Source organism: Anser anser (assembly GCF_964211835.1).
Source record: "Anser anser genome assembly, chromosome: 3".
In the NCBI taxonomy this organism is placed as follows: Eukaryota; Metazoa; Chordata; class Aves; order Anseriformes; family Anatidae; genus Anser; species Anser anser.
The window spans coordinates 101,505,745-101,521,114 of record NC_139722.1 but is presented as its reverse complement, the minus strand read 5'-3'; the positions used below and the strand labels follow the sequence as shown (position 1 = coordinate 101,521,114).

General features: G+C 38.3%; 1 long non-coding RNA gene across 1 annotated transcript in view; it reads left to right on the top strand.

Annotated features, from left to right (window-relative positions):
- The window catches only part of LOC310896188, a 42,127-nt gene extending 26,982 nt beyond the window's left edge, over positions 1–15,145 (top strand). Inside the window, exons 5-8 of the long non-coding RNA XR_014581266.1 lie at positions 2,340–2,449; positions 2,639–2,832; positions 4,285–4,498; positions 7,044–15,145. This is a non-coding gene — a long non-coding RNA (uncharacterized lncRNA). The remainder of the gene's footprint in view (positions 1–2,339; positions 2,450–2,638; positions 2,833–4,284; positions 4,499–7,043) is intronic.
- The last annotated feature ends 225 nt before the right edge of the window (positions 15,146–15,370 follow it).

Below are 15,370 nucleotides of genomic sequence, written 5' to 3'. Positions count from 1 at the left end.
CATATAAATGAAGTTGTAACGAAACACTCCTAGAAACCTACCACTGCATGGTTTTCGTGCTATTCATTCTTTCTTTGGTGCTTGTTTGAAAAGGTATCCATGTGGACCCTTGTTCATCAAGGACCTGGAGATGATTCGAGGCTGTAGAGATTTAAGGTCTGGAGCCTTAAATTGTTTTACTGATTTTATTCTGTGTAGCTTTTATTTATTTATTTATTTGGTGTTATGTAGGAATGCCAGTATTTACAACTTACTGGCTATAAAGAGAAAACGAACAGAATAACGATCTTCAACACACACCAAACCCACTGGTTAGAAAATGGAATCTCTTCAATGGATTGCTTCTGGACTTGTTTCTTACTTAGAATGATATTTAATCCCTGAAAGGTTTCTCTCTTTACAGTACAGCTTGGATTTGTAACTACTTTGGGAGGTTCGGAAGAGAGGAGTTACCTCAGCTCAGAAAGACTTAGTGATATGTGATTCAATCTGAGTGTCTTGTAAGACTGATAGCAGAATGATATCACAATAGCACCAAGGACAATAGCTTAACGTGAATTTCAGGGGACTGTGTCTTACAAATAATTTCATGTATTAATGGGTATTTTCCAGTTGATATGCTCTTTCTCAGGGGTCTGAACGTACAACAATTCTTCTAGTGGTACCGCTTGCGGCTCAGGATAGTGCTGTCCTGGATACTTGGAGGTACAGATGTGCAACTGCATGAATAGACAAGGTGAACTCATGACTTTAGTAGCTCTGGCCAAGGTTCTGATATGCTGGGTAACAACTTATATGACAAGTAAGCCTACAGAAGTCAGTATGAATAATGGTTTCAAAACATAGCTTTGGGTTAAAAAGGGTTGTTCTAATCCAACCACAGGGTACATTTAGAAGTCTCTCGACACGATGCAACTCCAAAACTCAAATCACAAGAGCTTACTTGAGTCCGTGAACAACACTAGCATTGACATGTGAAACAGATATGGTGGCTTGCCTGTAGCCTGTGGAATAAGAGGTCGGATCCTGCAGCCCAATTGGGTGCTGCCCAGGACTTGAAAGTTGTTTTGGTCACATAAGTCCTAGGGTCAAGATGATGCCAACCTGAGCACTAATATCAGAATGACCTCCCTTAAACAAATGTAAGCTGGTTAGGATTTTCACAGAAAAGTGATGGTGGTGGTGGCTAGTTGCTTTCTTTGCATAGAATTATGTAGATTCCTTGTAACTTTCACAGTAGTTTGTTAATCTGTGGTGAACAGTCAAGGCTTTATTCAACAGACAAACTTCATTAATTACTCATGAGAAAACCAAAACACATCATGGCATAATTTTGGTGCCTGTAGGCCAGGCTTTTTTGCTACACTACATACTTTATTATAAGCCATATTCCTCACTGAGCCAAAACAGATTTGAACTGTGTCTTACAGACAATGCAGTAGACGAACCTAGCTTTGAAAGACAGAATTTACCTAGAGATATTTCCCATGTAGCACAATATTTAACCTCTCTATTAGGGACTGAATGCTGCTGAAAATGCTTAATAATACAAGTTAAGGTTTGCATTATTGGCCTTAAAACCAGTCAGTGAACATAGGCCCAAGAAAGCTACTTCATATAGGGCAGGAAAAGAGAGAAACTAACACCACTTCAAAGGCACAAAAGTGAATGACTACAAAGAAACTAAAAGCAGTATCTTCAGTGTTACCATACAAAATCACAAGTATTAATGAGCTCATAGTACCTTTGCATGGTAGAGATGGGCTAGTATCCCTGCTTGCAGAGAGCAGAACTGAGTGAGACCCACGGAACAAGCAATACATTTCCATGGATGTGAATGGTACCTGAGGACTTCAAATCTATCTGTATTTTTGAGGTCTATTCCTCCCCCATAAAGTATTTACTGTGAGTTCAAAAAGGGTTTCTAAGCAGAGGCTGCAGAAGTTCCAGCCCTAAACCTCCACCAAACCACCTTGAAGAGTATTGGCAGCAGAAAAGCACAAATCTAAGTAACTAAGGCTCTTCAGGAGGCTAGAACTTGCCTAAAGTTAGCAAAGTAAATCCTGTATGAGGTGTTAATATTCCCTTCCCTCACCACAAAGCCCTTTGAGGAATTTCAACATTGTGACATTTTCAAATTACCAAACTGAAATACTTTACATGTTAGTAAAATGCACTGTGCCGACCATGTTTTAACAAAGATCATTTATCACCTCTGGAAAGTTGCTGAGTAAATCCTTTTGACTTTGTGCTATCCCATTCATCCTTGTTTCAAATAATGTAATTCTAACATTGTATTGATATTCTTTTAGATTTTTTTCCCCTTCTTTTCCATTTAGAACTGGTTTCTACATACATTTGATGCAACTAAGTTTTATTATTTGTCTCCTTATGGAAGAATGCAGAAGACGTGCTCAGCTATATTGATCTCTGAGGAAATGTGGATGAGGTAGATAATGTGAAACCTTTTTGTCATTACTAACAGTTATATAGGTTGTGGAAACTTTCAGTGTTTGGCTGACTAGATAAGTTGATGCACTCACATTTATTTGATTGGAAAAGTATGGGGAGTAAACTGTGTCACCCCAGTTTCTGTAATGGAATTGATCTTTTGTGTATTAACACTTTTCTATTACAGGAAAGGAATTGATGATTATGAGAGTAGAAACACCCATTTCTTTCTGCTAGACTATCTGGGAGACCGGTCTTAAAGAGAAGGGAAGAAACCTAAACCAATCTTTTTGGACTTCAGCAAGGCTTTTGACATGGTTTCCCATAGGATCCTACTGGACAAAATGTCCAGCATACAACTTAACAAAACCATCATACGGGGTGAGCAATTGGCTGACGGGCAGGGCTCAAAGGGTTGTGGTTAATGGGGCCACATCTGGTTGGCGGATGTTCACTAGTGGGGTCACTCAAGGCTCCATTTTAGGGCCAGTCCTCTTCAATGTCTTTATAAATGATTTGGATGTAGGACTAGAAGGTGTTTTGAGCAAATTTGCCGACACCAAACTTGGAGGAGTTGTGGACTCAGATGAGGGTGGAAAGGCCTTGCAGAGAGATCTGAACAGACTGGAGAGCTGGGCAATCAGCAACCACATGAAGTTTAACAAAAGCAAGTGCCGGGTCCTGCACCTGGGACAGGGCAACCCTGGCTATACGTACAGACTGGGCGATGAGACGCTGGGGAGCAGCCTCGCAGAGAGGGATCTGGGGGTTGTGGTTGACAGCAAGTTGAATATGAGCCAGCAGTGTGCCCTGGCAGCCAGGAAGGCCAACCGTATCCTGGGATGCATCAAGCATGGCATTGCTAGTTGGTCAAGGGAGGTGATTGTCCCGCTTACTCTGCGCTGGTGCGGCCTCACCTCGAGTACTGTGTGCAGTTCTGGGCACCACAGTACAAAAAGGACGTTAAACTGTTGGAGAATGTCCAGAGGAGGGTGACGAAGATGGTGAAGAGCCTAGAGGGGAAGACATATGAGGAGCGGCTGAGGGCACTGGGCCTGTTCAGCCTGGAGAAGAGGAGGCTGAGGGGGGACCTCATCGCGGTCTACAACTTCCTCGCGAAGGGGAGTGGAGAGGCAGGTGACTGTAAACACCAGTGATAGGACCCGCGGGAATGGTGTTAAACTGAGGCAGGGGAAGTTTAGGCTGGACATCAGGAAGAGGTTCTTCACTGAGAGGGTGGTCACACACTGGAACAGGCTCCCAAGGGACGTAGTGACTGCACCAAGCCTGTCTGAATTTAAGAAGCGATTGGACTGTGCACTTAGTCACATGGTCTAAACTTTGGGCAGACCTGTGCGGTGCCAAGAGTTGGACTAGATGATCCTTATGGGTCCCTTCCAACTCGGGATATTCTATGATTCTATTCTATGATTCTAAACAAGTTAAGAGGGGACAACGATAGCGCACAAGACAAAGTGCTGAACATTTCCACATACAACCTTCAGAAACTGAAGGAGAAAAATATTACTGCTCTTGATTTTATTAGCTCCCTGCATCTCTCCCATCTGTGGCAGACCTATCCCCTGCTTTCCATGGTTTGGGGGAGGTACAAGTGGCAGGTACTTGTTAGGTTTCAGTTCAGATGCAGAAGCAAAGACTGGTTCTTAGCTTGCCTCTGCTAGCTGGAATACCAGGTGGAAAGTTATTAATGTTTATACACAACTTGTATAAGTGTTTGCCTAAAAGGTGAATGAGTAAAAACTGAATGAGGCCCTTTCAGGTGGAAAACAATCACTTAAATGATTTTTATTTTTTATTTTTTTTGCATTCCAGTTCCTCTCTAATTGCTCAACATCTCAGCTCAGCCACTTTCTCTGAGTTTCCAGAATGCATTCAACATCTGCTTGACTGCAGACACTGAGACACATACATACAGACCTCTGCAAGCAAGTCCAAACCCTGGAGTCTTAATTCTGGATCTAGGCTGTACTGCCTCTGGTCATAAAGATATCTTTCACTCCTCTCTCATCACTCCCTCCCTCCCCACGTATGTTACTGCTTTCTTGTCTGAGCCCATTCAACCCTCTGCTTTGGGGAGACAGGGAATAATCAAATTAAGAGATTTTTCTTTTTCAAAATGTACTTTTTTGTTGATTTGATTTACAGTATGAGCACAAAGAGCAGCTGGATTGGCTTCAGTGAGGCAGAAGTATCTTGGCAGTTGGGAACAGGGATCATTTAAAATACCATTGCTGTGACAATGTAGTTAATTCATGACATAGGATTACTGCTGTATCCAGTCAGTGTAGGTAAAAAGCAGAAAGACAATATTGCCACCGCCTTCACCTGTTGGCTTTGAGGACCAGCTCTAACTAGAATCCAGCTGTCAGAGACAGCCTTTCAGCAGAGAGCAGACAAAAGCAAAGTTGCATCCACAGTCCTACCTGGCAGACTTTACAGTTGAGACCCAGCAAACCATTATTACTGGACAAAGCTCTCCTTCTTGTGAATATATGGGTATAGGACTGATATGCTAGGTCTTGGCATAGTGCCTTTTCAGCCATAATCTCCCTTCTTGCTCTCCTGCACCCTTAAATGCATTTACTTTAATGGTTTCTCTCATTTTTTCTTTCACCTCAGTCCTACAAGCTGGTGAGCTGGCACAAGAGATGCTGTCATGAGATTTATTAGCCCTTTTTTTTTTTTTTTAACATCAGCTTTCCATGTGTATTAAAATACAAATCCATTAGGTTCACATCCATATGTTCAATCTTCTTTCCAGGTTGGTTCCTGACTGACCCACAATACAATTCCTGATAATGATTGGCATAAAGCTTATCTAATCACAATAACTCCTGCACAGACTATAGGCTCTGTCCTGTCCTTCGTGACCCATTACGCATTTCAGCTTTACATATAAGTTTAGACTAGCACTTTTTAAATCTATTCTTATTTTAAACTAAACAAATCTCTGCCATGATTGTTAAAATTGGAAGATATAAACACACAAGATGTCAGGTAAAATTTAAAATGGACAGGTTGTGCAAATAGGCAAGGTAATGCACGGTAGACAAGAGACACAGCTCAGAAAACCTGGCATAGAGGCACTGCCTTTAATTAGCTTTAATTCCTGATTCTTAAGAAAATGTTTTGGATGTGTTAGAAAAATTGGGTGTATAAATTATAGCTGCCCTTATGACACTTTAACTTGAACGACCAGTACTTTATTCAGTCAACTACAATAGGTCTCACTGTCCTTGGCAGAATTACAGAGGTAATATTTTTTAACATGGATGAGCAGCTCTTGAACAATTTCTCCAATGTATTAAGCATGAACAAGCTTTTCTTCAACATCAGGTGTGCATGTCTTCTTTTTGCATTCATTTTTCTTCAACACACATATTTATTGTGGCCATTACAGGGAGGGAAACTTCCCTTCCAATAAATGTTTGTCTCCTCCTCCATCCCTTTTATAGGAACACCGCAAACGGATGGAATGATCTTGTTTCATATGCCTGTCTTATTTTATTTATATAATCAAAGAAAATATTAACTATTGTTAAAGTATATTGCTATGAATTCCTTGTAGCTCACAAATGAAGTTGCAGGCAAAAATGAAGACAGGCTAAAATAGATACTCCACTAAAAACTTGATTTTGCAGACTCCTATTGACAAGAAACCTCACTAATTTAAAGGGAGCTTATAGTACTCACAGAATTGCAAGCTGACCTAAAACACAAAAGTAGAAAAAGTTTGGGGGCCTTGAAATATCCTCTACTGACAGCTGGACATAAAGGATTTGTAAACTGATGGATTAAGATGTAAGTATCTTCCCTCTGTACTCTGCTCTGGTGAGGCCGCACCTTGAGTACTGCGTTCAGTTTTAGGTCCCTCACTACAAGAAGGACATCAAGGGCCTGGAGCATGTCCAGAGAAGGGCTATGAAGCTGGTGAAGGGCCTGGAACACAAGTCCTGTGAGGAGCAGCTGAGGGAACCGGGGTTGTTTGGTCTGGAGTCATTAATCTTTAATGCTAAGGATTTCTAAGGATTTCAACTTTTTATTGTCAATCTATTGACAAAGCAGTGTTCCCCCCTGCCCCCTACCCCCCCCCCTCCAAAAAAAAAATATATATATATATTTAGAATGTATTACCTTGTAGTCATATCTTTTCCTTAGGTGAAGTACTGGTTACTTTTACAGAAGAGCTTACCAAAGCTTTACAGAAAAAAAAAAAACGGTGCATCCTTAAGTGGAAATATATATTTATACCACATACATCCTGAATAAAATTGTATTTTTTAATTTTATTTCTTCTACCTCCTTCAAAGAAAAAGGTAGTTTGAACTTAAACCTGCTGCTTTTTCTGAAGTTCAGAAATAAAGTCTAGCAATATAAGACATAAAGAAAGACTTTGCTAGCCTACACAAAGTAGCATATTGAAAGAAAATGCCTTCATTTGCTTGACTAAATTCTTATTTTAATTATTTGAGACTCCAAACTTCCTTTTCCTTTAAGTGGTATTCCTTAAAGTATGTCTTCTCAGCTCAAGTGTCAGATCAATTAATTTTTTCTCTCTTTGTTTGCTCTAGAGGAGACTTCTTTTATTACAAGAAAAGAAAAAAAAGTACATATGTGATAGTAACTTTAATTATTGAAGGTTTTTGACACCACCGATGAAAACGCTTCCTACAAAGTCAGCTTTGAGCATAGCCAGTGACAATACTGTGAAGGTCAGTGTTCAGATTAACTTGCTCACTGTAAAAACATATGGCAGATTTTTGTACTAATAGAAACAGTAGTGTGTGAACTGATTAAAAAAGTGAAAAACATATCCAGAATAATTAGAAGCCTCTGACACTAAGCAACTAAACAAGCTTCCTTGGGAAACAGAAACTTAAAACTGATGTCCTTGTCTGTTTTGTCTAATCTAAGGTGGCTTTGATTCCAAGAAACATTTTTTTTAAATTAAGTTCCTTCTGAGATATTTGCCTGGCAGAACTCATATCGATGGAAATAGAACCTTGGTATCTTCCCTAATATTAAGCACATTACACACCAGCATCCTGATTTTTCTCCCCTCTCAGGATGTAAATCAGGGAACCTTCATGGAAATCAGCAAGAATTAGGCCCAAGAGCTTTCGGTGGATGACGGAATTAATTTTTGGCTGGCAGACTCTTATGAAAACTGATTTGTATTTTTCACAAATCAGCTTAATGACAAGTAAGCCTTCATACACCAGACATTGGATTGGATGGGGAACTGGGCAGTTCTTCGCACCAGAGAAAAAGAAAAATATGCTTTGATATTGTGGGCATCATGTATGTACTCAAGGCTGATAAAGATGATGAGTAAAAATAAGCATAAGACTTTCCTAAGACAGCTGACAATATATTGAAAGGAACAGAAGTTTTGGAGAAGAAATTAAATACTCTTGGGGAATAAAATCTCCCTTCCCAGTTTTATACATATTACACACACACACACACATATATATATATAAATAAAAAGAGTGAAAATGGAGTGTTAGATGATGAAAGAGAAGTCAATGGATAATCTTTGAAAGAGAGATTCTGGAAATCATTTACTGAAAAACAGAGAAAGCTTTTTTAAGAGAATCCTTCTCCTTCCTCCATTTGTCCTCTGCCTTTCAATCAGGTCTTTTGAAAGACCACTGTTCTGGATAAAACATAGTTGCTCAAATGTTTCCCTTCAAGATGAAAACCCAAACTAGGTTACACTAAATAAATAAAATCCATCCATTAGTTGTCTAAAATCAAAACAAAATGAAATAACAGGAATCTAGACATTATTTTTAATAAACAATTCACCAGAAAAAAAAAAAAATGTCCTATATCTTGGTAACTTGTCATACATCTAGTTGATGACATGGAACAGAATGCTGTGGGATGAAGCCTCATATTTTACATGTCTAGGTTACTCAGCACAGTTTACTATTATGTGGCCAAAAACATAGCATAAGGAACAAATAGCATCTGAGGATGAAAAAAAAAAAAAACCAACTCTCCCTTAAGCAGTAATAATTGGATTTGGGGCTCTCTCCAGCATGAATCAGCATTTATGGCATCTGGCCCATGGACCAGATGCTGCAGGACTTTGGAGGAGTTTGAAATTGTCCAGTTAATGGCAGCAAATGGTTGTTAAGGGAAGAACTAAGACAGAGATAGGGGTGAAAGGCAATGCTTTCACCAAAGTCCACTTCACACTGTGAAGGGCTGGTGGGATCTAAGCCATCATTTGCATTGTTTGAAATGGATGGAGATAACACTTCTCCTCTGGAGAGTTTGTGGGTGGGTGAATAAAAAGTCAAGTACTTGCCTAATTTTTCATTTATGTAAAGAAAAGCAACTCATCTTTGATTTAACATAATATGGTTGAATTAATTATTTCAAGAAGTGGAAGGATATATTACCTCCTACGCTGTATTAGCTCCCGTAAACAGGTCATCCACTATTTGAACCACCTCACCATTTCAAGAAATTCTACATTTTTCTACAGCTGTAGGACAGCTTGGCATACTAATTCTGCCATGTGGCAAACTAAGAGAGTCCAAAATGCCACAGAATATTTTGTTCCATGAGAAAAAGTAAGAAAGACATGGTAAAAAAAAATAAAATAATAATTTCACAATCCATATCATTCCTTCCAATAACTTAAAATTTTTTTCAAGTCTTCAGTGAACTCTGTATCTTTAGGAGAGCTCAGGTCTGGTGAATTAATACTTTGTAACACTGTAAGATTGTGTGAAGACTTTCAAAACCCTTGTGAAAGCTGCAAACAAACAGTAGAGTTACTGGTGTCTTTGTTGATGACATCTGTATTTTAAAGAACATTAACATTTACATCAGACCAACAAAGATGTCCAACAACAAAGAATAGGTGATGATGATATAGAATAAGTGAGAAACATTAGGGAACAGAAAACTGCTGTAGAGGAGTTGAGAAATACAGTATCCAATATATCATAACCAACAAAGTTAAACTAACGAGATTTAGTAATCAACAGCTTCTCAGTGACACTTCTTATTTTGCCTGCTATATAGAGGACATGTACAAGACCTTATTTCAGTTCCGTCTTTCCTTTACTTCTGGATTTGTGGATTCATTTGATCAGTCTGTCGCTGTTATGGTGATTATGGTACTCTGGAAATTTTCTAGCAAAATGCTGTTCATTTTGAACCGGAAAGTGAGATGCTACCACAGTCAGAAATGTTCATGGTGTTCTACAAACATTACAGCTAACATTTTAACTGGAAAAGATTTAAAGTTCCCAAATGGCTGAGGAGGGAATGAACATTCCTCTTTCTCCTTCAGCTGTAGCTTTGCTATTTAGTCACCACTCACAGTTTACGTACCGTGTATTTTCTGGAACGTAACAGACCCTACTCAGGTCTCTTGGCTAAAATGGTTGAGTGCCATAACTACCGATTATTAGCCCAGCCAATCTATGGCGTGTATATATATATATATATGTTGTTGTAATAAATATTTCAACAGACAAATACGTAAGATCGAAGAGACACTTTCAGCAGCCTGCGCAAAAAAAAAAAAAAAAGCCATTTACATACACATACATATGTACATACTTATATAACAGAACAGCTCTGAAAAATCAAATGGAGAGAAACTCCAGAACAGCTAGAAGTACCTGTAGCTAGAGCACCACCTAAGACTACAGCAGGGCATCCCCATGGGTTTTCCGTCATCTTAATCCACGCGAAGAGCAATGCAAGAGGATGGCGAATCACAGGATCAGCAAGAAGATAGGGTAGTACATAAAGACATAAAACAGCTGGACGCAGAACCCAATGGTTGGACAAAGTCTGCCTGCTGGGTTAAAAAGGAGGAGGAATGGGATACAGGGAAGGAGAAAATCTCCTGCAGCTTGGAAATAGAGCTCTGTCTCCACACCAATGGGGTGTTCAGCAGTTTGTCAGTACTAACAGCCCAACTGCTTTTTCTTCAGGTCTGTGCATTAATAATGAGAAGTTAAAGGTTTTATTAAATGCCTAAATAATTTGGTTGCAGAAATTAAGTGGAATTAACAGTCATCACTTGGCATTTAAAATCATTCGGCAATTAAAAGACATCACTCATGCATTTTCAAAGTTCCCTCCTTAAATGAAAAGAAAAAAAATTAATCTTCAGGGGAAGCTTTATAATCTTATTTTAATTTTTCTTGAATAAATCTTGTCTGGAACAGCTTTCAGAAAGAGATGACTTACCAGTTATGATTTAATCAACAGCTATTTGAAATGAATATTTCAAAACTTCCCATTCTACATGCAACATGAATATCTCAGGAGAAAAAAGCATGGAATCCTCTGAAATTATGAAAATTTGAACACAGTCCGTATTTTTAAATGTCATATTATAATTTGCTCTGTGCTGACCCATTTGCTACGGTACCATTGGCCAATAATCACTTTGCAGACTCCGCTAACAGACACAGCCTGTGATGGAAGCTGGGAGAGGGAAGAAAAGGCATGTTTAAACACGAGAGTATCAGCTCCTGTTGGGGTTTATACAGCCCAAAAGTAAAGGATTAGAAAACTTATAAAAAATGAATGGATGGGAAGAAATAGATGCAAAAAGAGCCAGGACTACAAAAGAGCCCATGGATGAGAACAGCTCAACACGCATTTGATGAGTGCTGGTGGAGGAAGGCAGCAGTAAGACATCACCCAGAGCAAGGGCAGCTCTCCGTGCTCAGGCACACAGCACAGAGAGGCAGCAAAGGGACCCATCATAGCAGAGCCAATGGAATTGGACGCAAAAATATCATAGAATGAGGGTTTTTTTTTGCTTGTTTGTTTGTTTTTGAAGTTTATGTGAATGCGTTGCAGGATAAAGCTGGATTCTTTGGTTACAATTTTCCCCTCTGTCCTTGCCCTAGACAAGTTTTTCATTAATTGGCTGCCTGCAGGACTGACTTTGGAAATAGATGCCCCCCCAGTATCTACGAACCTTACTCAAAAGGAAACATCACTCATCATTGCCTTTCTCTCCTGTAAGAAATGCAAGGCATTGAAACAGATACACAGATGATGCTCATTCACCCCAATTTCTTTTTTAAATTATTATGATTTTTTTTATACCCTCTATTCATCGCTAACTTAAATTTGAAGAACGTGGTTGGTAATTTCTACTAGGAATGTTTCCATATATTTTATTCACTCTTTTGGCCTTTGACTATTCAAAGAATGTACTGGGATCCTCTCTATATTTGAATTAATATGTTTCTCTGTTCAGCATGAAATGCTGCTTTCTTGCTTATCTCTATAAAGAGAAGCTGGAATTATCTTTCCTTGTCTTATCTCACAGTGGTGACACAAACTGTTCCTACCCAGTAACAAGACCAGAACGTACAAACAAGTTTTATTTTTAAAAATGCTTTTACTACCTACATGGGAACTTGAGAAGGAAACTGGTAAAAATAATCCATCCTGGTGAAAATTTGACTAAATATTTAATAAATTCAAAATAATTTAATTAGATTTCTTAATTAAAATTAACCTTGAGAAACCAGAAAAATAGCTCAGCTTACTTTTTACCAGCCAGTGTGATATTTAAATTGTTAGCAAGAGACAATACTACCAGGAAAACTACAATTCAGTCATTCAGTCCACTTTCAAAACAGACTCTAGATTTCCCTCAAAGTTGTACCAGTTGTACATTTTCGTAAGATTTTGGTTTTTGCTAACTGTTCTTAAAAAGAGACTGAAAACAGAGATGTGAAGTGTTGGTAACTCTTTTTGCTCCTCGCTTAGAGACTCACAGGATGACTACAACTGTACAGAGTCACATCATTAGGTCACCACAAAATTTTAAGAAAAGTGTAGCAGTTCCCCTCCTCCTCTCTCTATTTCCCCCATCCTCCCACTCCTGAAGCAGCACACCACTAATTGCACTTGCCACTTACTGATTTTACTTTAAGTCTTGTCTAGAGAATTGTCATTTATAGTCTGCAATTTAAGACTGTTATTCCCTTTGCAAAAGAATCAACTATATTGAACGGGAAAACCCACCCTATAACTATTTATTAATATAGTTTTAAAGGAATTCTCAGATTTTTGTTGCTAACTGCTCACTTGGGTTGAAATGTGATGCACTTGTTGGCAGTGTTGCCCCAGAGGGACTGCAGTGAGACAGACTTACTCAAGCTTCACTTGAACACAGAAATGAAAATCAATAAACAATTTGAACTTCTCAGAAGAGAATTTTTCTCCTCTAATGAATATACAAGCTTGGTTACAGCTTAATTTAAAGATTGAATTTAGTGTGTGTTTTTTCCCTGCACCAGGAGCATGACAAACACAAGCTTCAAGTGACATGTCCCAAAGGGAGACTTATTGTATAAAAAAAAAAAAAAAAAAAAGGCAATGAACAAAAAAATCCCCAGCCCCGTGACAGCGAGCTACTCTAAGAACATGGAAACTCACAGGCAATTGCAAAATAGTTCTGCTCTGTAGGTGGCTGCACAACCTCCTGAACTTTTAGTTTCTGGTGGGGCAAGTTTTTCAAAGCATATATTTTTGCGTGTTTTTATAAGACTGTAGATAGGGTCAGATGATAGTGTAGATGTGCAGTTGTAAACTCTGTAGTAACTGCAAGATGTCTGAATGCAGGATAAATGTATTTGTGTTTTGTAATCTCGTTTCTCAAAAACACAATCTTATCTGTTTATGTCTTTTGCTTTCAGTATTGGAGCACGTTAATAATGTAATTTCTGTAGCGATGAATTCATTAAACAAAGAAAAATGACTGTAGAATCACTGTTTCCAAAATAAGATTCACTTGCAACAATCCTGGTAAACCTCTTTTGCTATCTGATGGTGCATCCTGGCAAAGCCATCAGCTGAAATGCGCGAAAGTAATTGTGTACAACATTTTATTCTTTGGCTCATCAAGAAATAGACTTGAATTGGAAACTTTGATCTCTTCTCTGCAAAATGGAAACCAGATAAACCAGCTTTTATATAAAAGTGCAAAACAGATAAGTCACATAATAAAACAAGGTTTATTTCAAAAACAGTCCTAGAAATACTGTGTTCTGAAAAAAAAGGAAGTGGGAATGTAAATGTAATGAAATTACTAAACTGGTAGAAATCTGTACTTTCAGGTACCTAGGTCCAATTTCTGAACATCCTTAGGATACATCCTAAGGTTGTTTACCATTGTAAAGGAAATGCAGGAGTCTCAATTCGTTGTACAGGATAAAAAGCTGGATCAACATGCACTGCTGCATCCTTTGCTAAAAGAATTCTTGTCATCAACTGTTAACCTTACATACAGTTGAGAACGAATTTGATTCTTTCTGTAGCATGCTATCAACATGGATAATAGGTAGCTTGGTTGTTCCAAACCAAACCAGTTAGAGGCCCTCTTTTTTTTTTTTTTTCTGTAAAGAAAATCCTAGATGTCTTCAGCCTCTGAACTCTTTTTCATGTTTGTAATCTTTACACCCCACTCAGAGGGATCTCTAAAGCTTTTCATTTAAACTACAATTATTCTTTTGTCTACTGGGAACCCAGTGCAAAGATGATGTCCTGTGTGCAAGAAGCAAGCAAGCTGAATATTAATTAATGAATACTACTTAATATGCAGAAGAAGAGGAGCAACAATCAGTCGTGAGCCCTACATATTAACTGGTAGATCATTGTTATTCTGGGAGGCATCATAAGGCCAAATGCAGGTTACAACTAGTTTAGAAAATCTCCTTAATTAAGAAACATGAAAGTTTAAGTCTCTCATTATAAATATCTTATTGTGACTATAAAAGACATCATTAAATGGTGTGATAGTATAGCACTTTTAATACATTCTGAGGTGATGAATTGGACTCAAGCTATTAATTTGTTTGGAGTGGGATTCAATAAACATTGAAAACACTGAGTTTTCACTGTTTTCTGCTAGGACGCAAGGAAACCAGGTTTCCTTTTTTTTTTAAAGACTTAGGAATGCATAAACAAACAAATCTCTACAAAACACCTCTCCCCAGGTTGGTGAGTCAGGAGTTTCACATAAGCAGGAGAGTCACTCATCTACTCTTCTCTTTCTCTGTTTCTTGCCATTATTATCAGTAAGCAGCATGGAAGAACAGAGTAGAATATGCATGCTGTTGTCCAATAGTTTTTGCTTTGCTAAATTATCTGAGGCAAAAGATACAGCATTCCCATCAGCATGTCTCAGGGCACGCTGATAAGGGAAACTGGCCTCCTTGTTCCCATTTATCAGATTGGAAAACAAATCCGTAATAACAAGAGCTGTGATCTAAAGCTGTTTGTGAAGCCAGCAGCAGATGAAAATGAGTATGGCTTTCCAGGCAGAGTTTCTATACTCATTAATATTACTTTCCCCTCCAATGAATTAAAAAACAAACAAACAAAAAAACCAACAAAAAACAATAAATGAAACTTATGAATATTAAAGTCACAGCAAGAATATATTTATAAGATTCCTACATCAGATGAATAGTAGGACTGTCAGAGGATCTATAGTTTGTTACTGCATGGAACCCCCCAACAATTAAAACTAAACCCAGCCAGTGCATTGTAATGAAAAGAACATAATTCATTTTAAGATCTGTTGCTTCCCAATATGCCTGACTGCAAGAAAGACAGAAGCTACAATCAAATTCATTTCTCAACTGTATGTAAGGTTAACAATTGATGATGAGAGTTCCTTTAGCAAAGGACGCAGCAGTGCATGTTGTTCAGCTTCTTACCCTGTACAGTGAATTGAGACTCCTGCATTTGCTGTACAATGGTAAACACCACAAAGTATTTTTTTCTGCTATGTTACGTAAAAATACCTTTCTGCTTGCTGATAGTAAAATGTTTCTCTCCCAAATATAATGTTTTCTCTGAGTAATTATTTAAATAGCTTTTACAGAAA